Genomic DNA, 14004 nt, shown 5'->3' with positions numbered 1-14004 from the left:
AGTAAGCTAAAGGCACTGGGGGGAGAATCCTTTTTTAATACTTCTCGTGAAAGATGATATCGATGAATTTGACACTACATCTAATTCAAAAAAAAGCAATGAGAATATACATTATATACATATATTATTATTGTTGTTATCACTTATCCCATTTTTTTCTGATATGGGAATTCGACACGTGCATATTTCTAAATGATATTTTAAATCATATACATATATTGTTGTTGCTATCACCTAGTACATAAGCTTTCGTTAATATTCAATGCTTTGATGCTTCATAATCATCAGACTTGTTCCTTCTGCATCTTGATTCTTCAAAATGAAATGTGTTTTGCTTGTTAAGCTCATTTTCTGTCCTTTTATATCCTTTCCTTTAAGAAAAAAAAGAAGAAATCGTAATACTTTATATATAAAATTATTTAAAAAGAAAAATGAAGATTTGAATCTTTATATTCTTTTCTTATATTATGAACTAAATATTCTGTTAAGAAAATTTAGATATTCAATTACTAAACTATTCATTCACTGACCATTATAGAGAATTGTAATCAGTTTTGATTAGATTTTAAAATCAGGACATATTTATCTATAAAATCTGACTAGTTAATATTACATTCATCTTCAAGATTATGAAATATCAAATTTGAACTCCAATACAAACCTAATCAATAAAGTTAAAATATTTTCTTTTGAAAGAAAAATTTTCATTGAACAATAACCTATGGATAGCTTCACAATTTCACACACTTTTTCAAGCCATGTTTGGCTTTGAAAAATAATGCAAGAAGAATTCATTGGTAGCATTTGATGAGATGCTAGTTGAATGGTTAACACACTGAGGTCTTGAAATGATAATATTTCAAGTTCAAGTTTGGGAAATGCCATGTTTTACTGTGCATTTTGAAAATTTCAAGCTATTCTAAGAGGTTAGGTGCTAATTAGTCCAGTAATCGCGATATACACCTCTTTTAAGAAAAATGATGAGATAACTATCCATTTGCCACACAAAATGACCATTTATGGGCAGCTAATTTATCTGCCTCTGCTTGCTTCCATATCACCTTCTGGTTCTAGAAAGTGTAGTTCACTACCATTACCAAACTTTTTTTTTTTTTTAGAGATAGACACACATATGGTTTAGTGACAGAAATGGATACTTTTTAAAATCATGACAATTTTAACAAGGTTTTTGTTTCTATATAAGCCACACACGCACGCTATTTATAACTGATGTGAGATCTCGAAGGACCAGCCTCTAGGCATGCCTGACCCACTTGCGAACCTCAATTAAGGCTACATCGAGACACTCAACCTCGCTTTTTATTTTCACTCAACATCACGCCTTTTTCTTGTCTAGAGATAGACACACACGAATACGGCTCAGTGACGAAAATAAATGCTTGTTAAAATCATAATAATTTTAACAAGTTTCTTATTTGCATATAAACCATACACGCACACTGTCTATTGCCCAACTTGAGAAGGTTGGAAAATGACCTCTTTTAGTGGACCCTCAACTATTTATTAGACACTTGTCCCTACTTAATAGGCCTTTATCTTTCAATGACACATAAATGTCAAATTTCCTAACTCCAACCCCTTAAAAAATACTATGAAAAATGGGTCATATTAAAATTTAAAAGAGAAATAATGTATGGGTATTATTTGTTAGGAAATAAAAAATTATCTTCAAATGGACAAATGGGTCGCGATCATGTGCTTGGCACGCTGACTTTGCTCACACAATGGATACTCTTCTAGTCTTCATCATGGGGATTTTGGGGTTTGGGGAAAATCTTTTGTGGTCCGATTTTCTAATAAATGATTTTGCCTTTCCCCCTCTACTTTATGCCTATGTTTTGCCAATTTATTTGAGGAATTTATGTATTGCTCTCTGTTCTCCGCCTTTTAACGTCCAAATATTTGTTCAGTCTCAAGTTTATGTCAAATGATGTGACTAGTTGTGGAGTAGGTTATTCAATGATAAAGATTTTATATTTTGTTAAAACAAATAATTATTATTTTTATATTATTATTATTATTATTATAAAAAAAACATTCAATTAATAACATAGTCATAAAATATTTATAATTTATACCAAAAAATCATGATATAACTTTATAAACTAAAAAATGTGCATGAGTGGCATTTAAAATGTCCTCTCCAGACACCCAAACATCCATCTAATATCTAGCTCGACCTCCATTGCTAATCGATCACACTAGACCCCTTCACTAAAAATTCCACACTCTATGAATGCCCCTCTAAGCTAAGGATTCTTTCTCATTACTTAGTTTGTAATGGTCGGGCTCTAACCACTAGAGGAATTGTCTGCTTTGGCCATAAGCCTCACGGTTTTGTCCCATAGGTGGAATGGAGAATTTCCCAGAAAGTCACCCATCCTAGGATCTCTCTCAAGTGAGCACACTTAACCCTGGAGTTCTTCTAACTCTTCAGGCTATTCCACCAAAAGGCACCTCTAGTGATTATTTTCACCATTTTATATATCATTACTTTTTGAACTCAAGACTATCTCCGTGCTTTACCGATGTGGGATTTGCCTAAGGGACCTTTCTCCCCCTCTTTCGGGACTTAGCGTCCTCGCTGAGGTTTACCCCACCATCACCCAAGAGGACACGTGAGCAGCTCTGATACCAATTGTAACGATCGGGCTCCAGCCACTAGAGGAATTGTCCGCTTTGGCCATAAGCCTCAAAGTTTTGTCTCATAGGTGGAATGGAGAACTTCCCAAGAGGTTACCCATCCTAGGATTTCTTTCAAGCGAGCACGCTTAACCCTGAAGTTCTTCCAACTCTCCAGGCCATTCTACTAAAAGGCGCCTCTAGTGATTAGTTCCACCATTTTATATATCATTACTTTTTGAACCCAAGACCATCTCCGTGCTTTGCTGATGTGGGATTTGCTTAAGGGACCTTTAGGTCACCCATCTTAATACTGCTATCACCCAAGCACGTTTAACTTCAGAGTTTTGATGGGATCCAGTGCATTAGTGCTACCTATGGGACAAAACCGTGAGGATTTATGGCCAAAGCGGACAATTCTTTTAGTGGTTGGAGCCCGACCGTTACAATTGGTATTAGAGCCGCTCAAGTGTTCTTTTGGGCAATGGTGGGGCAAACCTCAGCGAGGACGCTAAGTCCTGAAAGGGGAGGAGAAAGGTCCCTTAGGCAAATCCCACATCGGAAAAGCACAGAGATGGTCTTGGGTTCAAAAAGTAATGATATATAAAATGGGGGAACTAATCATTAGAGGCGCCTTTTGGTGGAATGACCTGGAGAATTGGAAGAACTCCAGGGTTAAGCGTGTTCGCTTGAGAGAAATCCTAGGATGGGTGACCTCTTAGGAAGTTTTTCATTCCACCTATGGGACAAAACCGTGAGGACTTATGGCCAAAGCAGACAATTCCTCTAGTGGTTGGAGCTCGACTACTACATAGTTAATGCGACACTGACTCATCACCAAGTTTGCTTTATTACTGTAAAACTTGAATCAATAGAGCTTCCCTTTTAAGAGAAAAGCATGGCATTTTACCAAAACAAGTCAATTGAAAAATGTATTTGTCAAAATGGGTAACTCTAAAACTATTTACTAAAGTGAGGTAAATTTTGTTAATTGGGAAGAGAGAGGTAAGCAGACTCATTTTAATGTAGGGAGTAAATGTAAAAATTTATAAAAATAAAATTCATGAGAAGAAAAGTCAAAAAATGGCTATAAAAGTAGGCAGACTCTACTTAAAATATAGTCTAAGTATATGACTCTTTTCAAATGAGTTTGCATATTCATGCAAATTTACCTCTCTCCTCCTAGTAAGCAAAATTCACGTCACTTTTTGATAAATAGTTTTTAAATTATCCCATTTTGGTAAATACTTTTTTCAATTGTCTTGTTTTGATAAAATACTCGAAAGGCATGGTCAATGATTCATATTTCACAAACCCAAACCACCACATTCCTTTGGTTGTAGAATATCCCTCCAAAGGACCAAAGGAATTCATATTCATAAAAGAAGTACTAGTCATCCAAGACCGTTGCACAAAATGCTTGAAATCACCATGAACTAGCTAGGTTTCTAGGAAGCAGAAAGGATGAGCATGAGTATCTATACTCGCAACATTCTAAAACTACAATAGTAAGGGCCTATAATCAAAGTTCACCTTAGCCAGGTGCATAACCAAAGCTTTAGAGAAATTCAAATGCCAAGTTGTGTTATTTAGATCTCTTTCTAACTACTCTTGTAAGCCACCTCTACGCCACATAAAATTAGGACCTTTGAAGTCCAAATCGTTGAGATTAGAAGATTAAATCAATGATTGAAAATATTTGCAAACACTAGTTCTATTTTATGAACCTCCTTTCCTCATAAAAGAATGATGGCATTAAAATCCCCTACAAGCACCCACAACATTAAGTCTTCAATATACGTATTATAAAAACCTCTCCTCAGTAAAGATGTTCATTTGCTTAGAATAGGATGACCATATACTGCAGTGAATTTCATTAACATCTTACTCAAATTAAAGACACACATATATGAATGGACTATTTATGATTCTCAATAAAAACCATAAACCACCTATTTTGCCACAATACCCAAATATCATTTGAGAATCTTGTAGACTCAACCTTATGAGAAAAAGGGAAGACCAATTTTCATAATTATATTGCTTACCGGAATTCCACTAATCCTAGGCTCCAATAAAACTATAATTCTAAATAAACATTTTCACAGTGCGTAAAAAGTCCTTACTAACCGCACCTTAACAATTTTGAACAAAGAAAGACAAAAAAAGAAGTTAAAAGGAAGCAGAACTCCAAAGCAAAATCTCAATCTTCCAAATAGGGTTACCAACTATGAATCTTCATACTCTAAGCCATAAGTTGCTATCCATTCACCTAATAACCCTGACAAGTCATCATCTAAATCTATATCGATCTTTCTCCATGTGTGTCCCATGCTGAGTTGAAGAACAATGAGATAATAAGGAATAACCACTTTACTTTTAAGTTTATGAGATTATTTTAAGAACACCTTACTGCCCTCAGGTAGTATAACAAAATCCATAAACTACCACAACAAAAGCACTAACATGCAGAGAAGGCAGATTAATAAGCAAAAGGACATTGTTTAAACCAAAAATAGGTAAGGGATCACATTGTTATTCAAGTACAAACAAGAGTAACTGATGCTAGCTGAGCAAAATAAAGTCAAAAAAGTTAAAAGAATCCAAGGTGGCAATCAAAATAACAAACACTCATCTAGAAAGTCAAGAATGAGTTAAAAGCCTAGCAATTTCGAACCATCTTCATAAACTGGTCTAAGCCTAGGTCGGATAAGAATGACGTCGCCCGCCCAATAAGTTGAGCAAAGCCTATACCGAGCAAAAGCACCAATAGAGATAGGAAAGCCGAATTTTTAGGAGGTAATCTCGAGATGGCAAGATTACCTTCGCAATCAAAGCAACTACTATTTTCTCTAAGAGCCTATAAATATCAGAGAAAGACCAAAAACAAGGTATGCATACTCATCATTCTCAAACCAATTATGGTTCTTCTTCATTCTTTGACATCCAATTCTCTTACTTGAGCATCAGAGTGGCTTGCTAAGAAGCCACTGACCTTGTATTTTCTTTATTATAGATCTACGTGGCATTAGGACTGGACACTTGAAGCTCACGACAGCATCAGTGGTGCCGTTTATGGGGAGCTCAGATTACCGACTGACAACCCACATCTAAAATCATTTTTTCTCTGTTTTTATTTTCTGTGCACCAGTGAGTTTTGATCTCCAATCCTAACTAATTTTTATCTTTTGTTATTTTTGCTATTTCAATGGTTGTAGATCTGAGGACTCCTAACAAAAACATTATCTCCATCACTCCCGCACTAGGAAGGGAACCACCGGTGGTGGCAATAACCAAGAATTTGACCACGCCCACTATCTCCACTGGCGGTCAGAATCCATTACACAGCACTATCATGACAGATTAACAGAGGCCATTTTAAGGCATGATGCCAGAATAGGTTTTTCAATGCATCCAGAAAATGGAAACACAAATTGCTTTCCTCAAGGGATTGATCCCAAGGACCAGCGCTCCACCAGGGACACCTGCCCCAGAAGCTGGACTAGTCTTAAGGACACCTTTTGGAGAAATAGATCCAGCCCGATCCAAATAGACCAAGCAGGAAATTGCTTAGTTAATAAACAAATCAATGAAAAAAACTAAACAAATCATAGCGAGCAAGCAAGAGGAGCAGCCAGATGAGTTGCCTCGGCTAAAGGTAAATTAGGGATTGGTGAAACTAGTGTAGAGGTACCAGAAATAGGCAAAAGAAGAAAATTTTTATATTAGAGATAAGTCTCCACTGTCTGAACCGATCATGGCCAAACAATTCCCATCAAAATTCAAATTATCTGCACTGGACAAATATGTTGGAACAACAGACCCGAGAAGTCACGTGCAAATTTCTGAATAACAATGATGCTATAAAATGTGAACAATTATCACCTGTGCTCGGTATTTCTAATGACACTGACTAGGCTAGCCCAGAAATGGTATCAGCGCCTCAGACTCAAATGGATTTAAAATTTTCATCAATTCATCACTGAGTCCAAGAATAAACTCATTTCCTGCATCCCGCCGAAAAAGCTATCTTTGAATCTTTAGAAAATAAAATAGTTGGAGGGAGAGTCCTTCAGGGAGTATATTGCTCGGTTCAATGCTGAGGTAATACAAGTTGAAAATTTGAACCACAAGACTGCATGTGAAGCTTTGAAAAAGGGGGTGATAAATGTTAAGTTCTCTGACTCTATAATAAAAAAGTAAAAAAAAAAACTTGGCAATGGACTACTATTGACTAATGGAGAGGGCTAAAAAATACATCAGGTTGGATGATGAGCGTTAGGCTTTAAGAGAAGAAAGTAAATCTAGGAAAAATAATGATAGAAGACAAAACAGGAAAAATTATTGCTCGGATCAAAGGATGTATAGCTCAAATAGAAATCCCAAGCAAAGTAAAGAGAGGTACCATAAATAGAAACCATTGAATAAAGCAAGATCGAAAGTTCTGATGTGGATACAGAAGAACGACGAGTAGGTCAAATGGCCAAAGAAGCTCAATCCTAATACATCAGGGAAGAGAGACAAGAGTAAGTTCTGTAAGTTTCATGAAGATCATGCCAATAAATGCAGACAACTTAAAGATGAGATAGAATGATTAATTAGAGACGATTGGCTTAGGAGATTTACAAGAGAAAGTCAGGATGAAAGAAAAGCGTCCACCTCCAGAAGCAAGGATATCATCATAGAAAAAGATGAGACTCTGATCAAGGTAATCAATGTAATCGCAGGTGAACCAAACACAGGTAAAACAGGCAATAAAAGGTCAGCCAAGTTGAGCAATACAAGAGGCTGGACAATCTTTTTGGTCGACAAAAATGAATTAAGCAAGGAGATAATCACCATCAATCTTAATGACAATAGGGAAAATAACCACATTCTAACCCTTTGGTTGTGTCTGTGCAGATGAACAAGTACACAGTACGATAGGTGCTAATCGACATAGGCATCTCGGTGAACTTAAAAACAAAAAAAAAGTCTAGGAGAAACTCTGGCATAAGTCAGAAAACCTAGCCAAAGTCATGCACCCTCTAGTCATCCTAGGCGACAAGACAGTCCCAGTTATTGGAATCATTAATTTGGCGGGTCCTAAGCAATGAAGGATACAAGAAGGAGATTTACACAGAATTTGCGGTGGTTGATATTCCCTTATCATACAAAATTATCCTTGGTTGACCCATCTTAAATGACAATGGTATAATGATCAACATGCAATGATTGAGTATGAAATTTCCTGCTCCTAGAGAAATAGCAATGGTATAAGGAAGCCAAAAGTCAGCACAATAGTGCTATAAGAAATCAACAAAGGTGGTCACAGAAGTCACTTTACTGATTGAGCTACTAGAGAAATCAGAGAGTCAGATCTCGCCTGAACTAGTTGATAAAGCGACAGAGGAGGAGTTAGAAGAAAGGAAGAAAATTCATCTCGGTACTACACTTAGAAGACTGAGCAGAGAAATAGTAATCCAAAAATTAAAATACAGAATTGCTACATTTGCATGAAAAGCAGAGGACATACAGGGAATAGACCCGACAATAATTACCCATAAACTGAGCATCAATCTAGAAGTAATACCAATTCAACTAAAGAAGAGGCGATTCACACCAGAGTGCCAATAGGTAATTGAAAGTGAAGTGAAAAAAATTACTTGATGTTGGTTTAATTCGAGAAGTTAAATATCCAAACTAGGTAGCCAACATTGTTTTAGTAAAAAAGGCAAACAGAAAATGGCGAATGTGCATTGACTACACAGACCTCAATAAAGCATGTCCAAAGGATCATTATCTATTGTTGAACATCGATAAGTTGGTGGATGCAATAGCCAGGTATGCAATCATGTCGTTAGTCAATGTTGTATTAGGATACCACTAAATAAGGATAGATTCAGAATATGAAGAGAATGCTGCTTTTATGATAGATTTAGGAGTGTTTTGCTATAGAGCCATGTTATTCGGTCTCAAAAATGCTGAGGCCACATACAAAAAACTGGTAGACTAAATGTTTAGAGAATAAAAAGGAAGAAAAGTCAAAGTATATGTAAGGCCAAAAAGTTGAAGTATACATAAGGCCGAAAAGTCAAAGTATACATCGACGACATGATTATAAAATTAAGAAGACTAGAAGATCATGCCAAAGACATAGCCAAGGCATTTGATGTATTAGACAAAGCAGGAATGAAGTTGAACTCAGACAAGTGTACCTTTGGAGTAAAAGTAGGCAAGTTCCTTAGTTTCATGTGTAACGGTCAGGCTCTAATCACTAGAGGCGCCTTTTGGTGGAATGGCCTGGAGAGTTGGAAGAATTCTAGGGTTAAGCGTGCTCACTTGAGAAAAATTATAGGATGGGTGACCTCCTGGGAAGTTCTCCATTCCACCTATAGGATAAAACCGTGACACTTATGGCCAAAGCGAATAATTCCTCTAGTGGTTGGAGCCTAGCCATTACAATTGGTATCAGAGCCAGAAGCTCCCTCAGTATGGTGCGTCGAGTAAGGACACTCAAGTCTTAAGGGGGTGAGCTAGTGACTGGTTGTTTCACTTATGATAGATGAGGCGAAAAGCTCCTTGAAAGATGGGAAACTCGTCCCACATCGGAATGGGAGGGGAAGGTAATGATATATAAAATAGGAAAACTAATCACTAGAGGCGCCTTTTGGTGAAATGGCCTGGAGAGTTAGAAGAACTCCAGGGTTAAGCGTGCTCGCTTGAGAGAACTCCTAGGATGAGTGACCTCCTGGGAAGTTCTCCATTCCACTTATGGGATAAAACCGTGAGGCTTATGGCTAAAGCGAACAATTTCTCTAGCGGTTGGAGCCTAACTATTACATAATGATATCTGAATGAGGGATAGAGGCAAATCCTGAAAAAATTTGAGTAATCCTAAACATGCAACCTTTTAGCAATATTGTAACACCCCTAATTGCATAGCCTGTTATATTTCACTGTTCCGGTGACCGGTGTCGGTCCGGACAATTAAGGGGATTAGAATCACACTTAAGCCAACTAGATAAGCCATAAACACAAATAATTAGTAATGTCCAATTAGTTAAGTATAAATAAGAAAAATAGAACATAAGAAGTTAAACGAGCCGAGAGTCACAGCGATGGGTGACCTTCTTCGGAAACGACTGCGAAGTCGATTTAAACTCAAATTTCAAACCGTAAAATGTGACGCTGCGATCCTTAGGACCATTACAAACACAGTGGAAAAGAGAAAATCACGAAAAAAAAACTGTTAAGCCAGTCAAATAATTAGGTCAATGCGCCGGAAGAAATATTGGAATATTTACAAACCGGGATGAACAGGCGAGGAGCAATTTGGTCAATTGACCCCGACAGCTAACTCCTGACCTAACTGTCAAATAAAATCGGAGAAAAGAAAATTTCGGAATCGAGAATTAAATTAAAGAACCAATAGAAAAATAAATAGGAAAAAAAAATAAAAAAGTTAAAAAGGTGATAACATCATGCATGATGCCATAAAAATAATAATTAATATATTTAATTAATTGGAATTTTTGGTCTTCCTAAGACATAAAAGAAAAGAAAAGAAAAGAAAAAAAATAAAGTCATCTTCTTCTTCAAAAAAACGTGACCCATCTCTTTCCTCCCTTCCTCACCAAAAACCACCATTGAAGCTCATCTTTGAGCTTGAAGACTACAAAATCCCACCATAGAAAATTTTCTTACCATGGTTAAAGTTTATTTGGGCAACTAGAAAAGAAGATTCAAGGGAAAGAAAGAAGGAGAAAATTAAGAAAAGGGAGATTGAAAATTCTGCATTCAAGGTTAGTAGCTAAACTTGGAAATTATAGTTAATTTAAGTATTTATAGCATGAAGAACATGAAAATATGCTTAAAATGAAAAGAAATTAATTGTTGGAGGACTAGATGAAAATTCTAGCAGCTAGGGTTTGTGATGAAAAGCATGTGTTTTGATTGAATTTAATATGTTAGGCAAGCTTATGTGAATGTGGTAGTGAGATTGAAATGTTTAGATTTGGTTAAATGCAAAGAAATTGTGAACTAGGGTTTTGGACTTAGGGTTTAGAGATAAAAATTTGGAGAAAGTGGTAAATGATGTCTTTGACCTAATGTGAAGTGAAAAATGGTCATTAGTGACCAAATGAGTTGTGTTGGAATGGTTGGAGTTAAGACCAAATTCAAAGGGAGTGTGGTCGTACTGCTGGTAGCATGACCAAGTCAACTTTGAAGGACCAAAAATAAAATTTTACAAGTCCAATTGGTATGGGACCAATTGAGAATGAAAATAGACACTAAATGACACAATTTTCATTTAGGAAGCATGCCCAAAAAGTGACTAAAACCTAGTGAACAAATTAACCAAAGTTAGAAAATTGCAGGTTGCCCTGTACAAACTGACCAAATGAACAGTGTTTGTTCATTTGGCCATAACTTAAGCTAGGCAGGTCTAAATAACCTGAAATTTTACCAGTGGTTAGATAAGATATAGACCTAAAAATTTCATGAAGAACACAAACCAAAATTAACCAAGTCATTTGGCCATCCCAAGTTGGTGACCCAAAACTGCCAGCACCAAAAAAATTGCCCAGAATTTTGGGTTGTGTCCAATCTGGCAGCCATGGTTCAAATGGCTATAACTTGAGTTACAAAACTCCAATTGGAGTGATTCAAAAAGGATAATAAACTTAAGACAATAGGAAACATTTTCTATGAAGGAAGTTTTGTCAAATTCTAACAGAAAAGTGACCAATGGAATAGTGCAACCTTAGACTCCAAAACTTAAAATTATCAAATTTACCTAAAAGACTTAGAATTTGAATAAACAACCAAAACCAACAAATTTAGTGACCAAAATGTGGTATGTGGGTGAAGTTGGAATTCCCATACCTATTAAGTCTTACAAAGTCAACAATTTGACTTGAATAGTATAGTGAATAGTAACCCGAAACACAAAAATTTAAGGAACGTCGAGTTTAACACGTTAGAGCTAGGTAAAAGTGAAGTTAAATTTATTTTTGGATTTATGCTAAGTTATAGTGCTGAAACACTGTAAAATTGTGTGTTTCAGTTGAAAAGAACACCGGGAAAGAACCCGAGGAACCGAGTCAAGGCCAAGAGGCGACTCGCTTGAGGTTTGTGCACAACATCACTATGCTTTAAAATTTATTGATAAAGTGAATGAAATATATATTTTACTTTTGCTTTGAATTGTGAGAGTTTATTTGTGACATTATCTATGATGTTTTGATTTAAATTGTTGAAAGTTATTGTGTATATTTGACATGACAATGTTTAGCAAATTGTTAAGATAAGTTTTGAAACCACAGTGTCATGACCATATATTTGAACACCTCACTAGCACGACTAGTGGGGGTAATTAGTTTCGAATTTTGATTCCTTCTTTGGAGAAGTGTTGAGGTGTGCCAGTAGAAGAGGATGTGAATGGATATCCATATATTTGAGCTAGCTAGCCTTGTGATGTGATTTCTCTTTAGCCTCTGGCTATTGAGATTCTATTTGTTTCGAATGGCATGAACTAACTGTGGGTTTTATGAAATGTGATTTGATACTTCAAAATGAAATTATTTGGGATTAAAATCTCATAATGCATGATTTGTATTTAATTATCATGTTCAGTCAAATTTTTGAATAAATGTGATTTAAGTTCTGCATAAAAATTATTTTAGTATGTTGTGCACCACTGAGTCCTAGTACTCAGTGATAGCTTTTATTACTGTCACAGATATAGAGACTAGAGGAGCAGCAGACTGAGCTGCTGAGGATTGAGGATTTATCAGCTTGAAGTTATAGGGTATAATTTATGCCCTGCCAATAAATATTTATTTTGATGTATGTATTGCACATAAATGTATGGACATGTAAATCGGTCTTGAGCAGTTTGTACAAAGTTCGTATAAAGTTGTAATAAAATTTAGTGGAATTTTCATACTGTAGATTTTGGTATGATATATATATATATATATATATATATATATATATATATATATATATATATAGAGAGAGAGAGAGAGAGAGAGTTTGTTGTCTTTAATGAATGAAAATGTTTTATTTTAATTTGAATGAGATTGATAGATATTATTTTACTGATGATTGAATTTTAGAAATTGAGAAATGTAGACTGTTGAATTTTGAGATTTGAGAAATTGTTGAGATTGAAGTAGTGGTTGAGGAAATTTTTGGAAGTGCTTTTTTCAGGTATTTGAAGAACTGTTTTCTCAAAATACAAACGGAACTTTGGCAAAATTTTTATAAAATTTACGGAGAAATAAAATGGACCAAAAATATTAACTAGTTTTAATGTTAATTAAATGTTTTAAATACCTATTAGAAAATGCTCACCACTTATCAAAAATAAGAAAATTATTTTAAAATCCCTTATAGGGTACTTAATGAGTTATCGATAAGTGAAGTGCAGTAGTTCATTAGGTATTCTACGGGATTATGTTATGCCTTACAGAGGGGTAAGGTGTGACAAATATAAAAGAAGTGCAGCAGCTTAATGGACAGATTACAGCTCTTGGAAGATTCATGAGTTGCTCAGCTCATAAATGCTTGCCCTTTTTTCGAGCTTTAAGAGTAAGAAATAACTTCAAATGGGTAGAAGAATGTCAGGGAGCTTTTAATCATTTGAAACAATTTCTATCATCACCTCCATTACTTGATTTGTTAAACTGAGTAGGTATTGTTTCTCTATCTAACAATGACTAAAGAGATTGTCAGCTTAGTTCTCGTGAGAGAGGAAAAAGGCAAGAAAAGGCCAATATATTATACTAGCCAAGTACTAAAAGGATTCAAACTAAATTATCCAAGTAACTAAACTGAAGCCTTACTTCGAAGCCCACACCATTAAAGTCTAAACAAATTACCCACTGTGGAAAATCTTACACAGGCCAGAGGTGTCCAGGTAAGTAGCAACATGGTCTATCATCCTCGGAGTGTACAACATCAAATACGTGCCAAAGACAGCACTGAAGGCACAAATACTCATAAAGTAAAGTTCAAATATGCAGCAAAGCTTACATTCTGAGCAATGAATAATATAGCTGAATACGAAGCTATCCTCATGGCATTACGAATCATCAGAGAGGTAAGGACCCAAAAGGTCAAAATTTACTATGACTCATAATTAGTTGTTAATCAATTGTAGGGAAACTACTAAGTAAAAGATTAGAACTTGAGCAAATATGAGCTATAAATCCAAAGCAGGTTAGAACAAATCCAAACAAACAGTGGAGATGTGAACATTCTCCAAACACCAAGGAAGGAGAATCAATAAGCAGATATTTTAGCAAAAGCAGCAGTGGCAGGCGAATAACACTTCTCCCAACTCATCCCTCTAGAAGAAATAGCAACACCAAC

Source organism: Hevea brasiliensis, chromosome 5 (genome assembly GCF_030052815.1).
Source record: "Hevea brasiliensis isolate MT/VB/25A 57/8 chromosome 5, ASM3005281v1, whole genome shotgun sequence".
Lineage (NCBI taxonomy): Eukaryota > Viridiplantae > Streptophyta > Magnoliopsida > Malpighiales > Euphorbiaceae > Hevea > Hevea brasiliensis.
This window is presented reverse-complemented; position numbering follows the sequence as displayed.